The sequence below is a fragment of the Dermatophagoides farinae genome, chromosome 5, assembly GCF_024713945.1.
Source record: "Dermatophagoides farinae isolate YC_2012a chromosome 5, ASM2471394v1, whole genome shotgun sequence".
In the NCBI taxonomy this organism is placed as follows: domain Eukaryota; kingdom Metazoa; phylum Arthropoda; class Arachnida; order Sarcoptiformes; family Pyroglyphidae; genus Dermatophagoides; species Dermatophagoides farinae.
Genome location: NC_134681.1, coordinates 1,367,920 through 1,371,206, shown reverse-complemented (window position 1 = coordinate 1,371,206; position 3,287 = coordinate 1,367,920). Strand labels below are relative to the sequence as shown.

General features: G+C 34.4%; 1 long non-coding RNA gene across 1 annotated transcript; it reads left to right on the top strand.

Annotated features, from left to right (window-relative positions):
* Positions 1–1,591: 1,591 nt before the first annotated feature.
* LOC142597558 (uncharacterized) lies at positions 1,592–2,558 on the top strand. Its single transcript, XR_012832255.1, has 2 exons — positions 1,592–2,154; positions 2,225–2,558. It is a non-coding gene; the product is annotated as an uncharacterized LOC142597558 (long non-coding RNA).
* Positions 2,559–3,287: the final 729 nt, after the last annotated feature.

Genomic DNA, 3,287 nt, shown 5'->3' with positions numbered 1-3,287 from the left:
ATTATTTATTATAATTCTTTTATCACGAAATAATGGATCTTTCTGTGTGTGTGTGTGTTTTTTTTTTTGTACATATGAAATTCAATAATAACTTTTTTATTTTTTTTCCATCTTCTGTGGTTATTATATTCAAGCAAATTAATCTTATGCTGTTGTTTTCGTTGTATTTTTTTTTTTTTTTTTTTTTTGATTCCAGAATATTCATTATTCTCGTGATGACTGTACTAAACAAAAACAAAATTTCATTTTCTTTCTGTTATTTAATTGAAAATTCCATCTTTATTTTTATGGTATCAACAATGTATGTGTGTGTGTGTGTGTGTGCATCTGATCACACTAAATCTTTATTCATCGAATATGTTTTTTTTTGCATCCCCCCACTTCCACCCCCCATTATCAACATAATCAAATGAAATTAATGAATGGTCCAAATGGAAAAGAATTTTTTCATTGTTAAATGACAAAGACGAAGAAGAAGAAGAAGAAGAAACAAAGATTACCATTCGAGAAATACGGTAGGTTTTTTTTCTCTCTTTCTTTCTGTTTAATTCATTTGTTGTTTTGTTTTTAAGAAAAAGAAAAAAAACCACGATATTTCACAATATATATAGATTAATATTGTTCATGAATGATTCAATGGTTTCAAGATTCAATTCAATTTTTTAATCGATGCTTTCGATTGTGGATGGCTGTGCATACATTTATATATAGACAACTAGTAAATCATTATTAATTTATATTAAGAATACAATTAATGTGAATATAATGATATTATAATATCGGTGTTAATAATGTGATTAATATCAAAGAAATAAATATAGCAGGTATAATATAATAGTACAAAAATTTCAAACATACACACACACACACACACACAGAATTTGGAACAATTCTAGGTCCTGTTATTCTTTTCTTTTGGATTTATAATAATAAGTAGTAGCAGTAGTGATGGTGTTGGTGGTGGTGGTAGTAGTTTTTTAACGGTGAATAAACCAGATTCTGTAAACCACATTCTCTATCACCATATATAATTTCGGATAAAAAATAATGATGGCTGTAAAGGGAAAAAAAGGTGTCTTTCGGTTCTGTTTCTGTTTCTTTTTTTTCTGTCTGTTTTTTTTCATTTCATTTTAGTTTCACATTTGTATTCGGTAATATAGATATATAACCACCATTTTATCACACATATAAACAGTCTTGATTCGTCGTCGTCTTCATCTTCGTCACCATTTTTTTTTATATTTAATGTCTTTCACTCTTGCCCACACACACACACACACCGAATGAAATGGGAGAAAGAATCGATAAAAGCAAGATGAAAATAATGCAAAAAAAAAAATAAAATTGGAAAACTAGCCGTATAGTGGTGGTAAAACATCAGAGAATGAGATAGAGAGAGAGAGAGAGATAAAAATTCAACAATAAAAAAAAGTTCCAAGTCAACCAAATAATACAACAAAATCAGGCAAGCAATAAGAATAAGAAAAAGGAAAAATTTCTCCTTTTTTTATACGGTGAATCAAATAGGCTTTATAAACCAATATATAATATATATACAATACACTATGCACACACCCAGCTATATATCTACTATTCTATGACGCTAACGTTTGTGTGTAACTGCAACTTTTACACTCGCCAAGTGCTTGCACTTTGTACTTGCACTGGGTATTAACTTGGCATTTGATGCGGGGAAGCCGAGCTGGACATTCCTACTTATTTTCAGTACAAACATAACTATTTAGTATAAGCTACTCAGTGTGTGTTGTGTGTGTCTGAACATATCGAACAGTGGGGAAAACTTTTGAATGCCTCTGAACAGTTCGTCCAGCTCAAAAGTAGAAGCCGCTTATAAAGAAACGCATTCTGTGGTATGTAGCTTTGACAAAGCTTTTTTTCATTGTTCTAGCTCAGCACACTTTGCTGCAGATTTTGCATCCAATAGATGGTGCAGTCCTTCAATAGAACATAGAAAGAGTTCGAATTCGAATTTTTCGAATTGATTATTGTGATAATACATGTGGCACGTGATTTTCATTTTGTGTGCCTGTGTGAGTGTGTATTTGATGATGAAATCTTGCCTGAAGACTGCATTCATTGGAATGATTTTTTCTGTGTTTTTGTTCCCGTGATCTATGATCTACTCATCGTTTGGTAAGTTATTTCGGTTATTTAACCTGATTATACCTAAAATACCTGATAACTTTTTTCATTTAAAATAAAGAAAATGGAGCATTTACGATATTGCAGAAAGCCACAGCGGTTGACGATTCAATGTTGAGTGTCTTCATGCGATGAACCCACAAGGTTATCCTATAGGATCTATAGACACAAACTTGGATTAAACATTGGATCGATTATCATGTTCAGTCGCAATATTGAACCACAAAGTGGTTTGCTCAATGGCACGGGTTTATTTGTAAATAGATGCAGCATTGAAGCTCGAATATTGACAAGGAGGCTATGATTCATTTTGCAGCAAAACGATCGAGATCTTAAGCTACCATTTAAGTTGGTGCGTGGACGATTTCCTGTCGTATTGGCTTTTGCTCTGACAATTAATTAATGTTTTAAGGGAAATCTTTCGATAAAATAAGTGTGTACCTTCCTACACCAGTATTGCAACATGGAATGATTTATGTGGCTTTTAGCCGCTGCAAAAATCCTAATAATCTGAAGATTTTTGTTTAGGAAATTGAGGGGAAGATCAACAACGACCACAGTATTTATACCAAAAATATCGTATCGTATTTCTTCAACTTATCGATTAATAATAAGTATGCTGTTCGGTGTACGCAACTTTTTCAAAGGTATCAGGTGCAATGCACAAGTGATGGCTGACCCTGCGGTACCAAACCGAAGGCCGGAAGCAACACGCCGTGCATAGAAACCCACCGTCAGGCACGAAGCGTTAAAATTGACACCTTTGGCTGGGTACCAAGCAGGGGGGGCGGCGCAGCCGCCACACCTGCGGGTATCCAGCTATATTGACCGTCATGGATTGATACCTTTGACTGGATACCAAGCAGGGGGGGCGGCGCAGCCGCCACACCTGCGGGTATCCAGCTATATTGACTGTCAGGAGTCAGCCCCGCGGGCCAGCTTGGGGCAGGCGCGAAGCGCCTGTACCGGGCTGGTATATATATATATTTGCTATTAGGCCATTGATTGTGTTATATAACAGACCAAAAAAAAAAAAAAAAAATACAAATAAAAACAAAATTCATTCTCATCATTATTATCATACAGGACAGACTCATGGACCTAGAAAATTTACAAATAACACC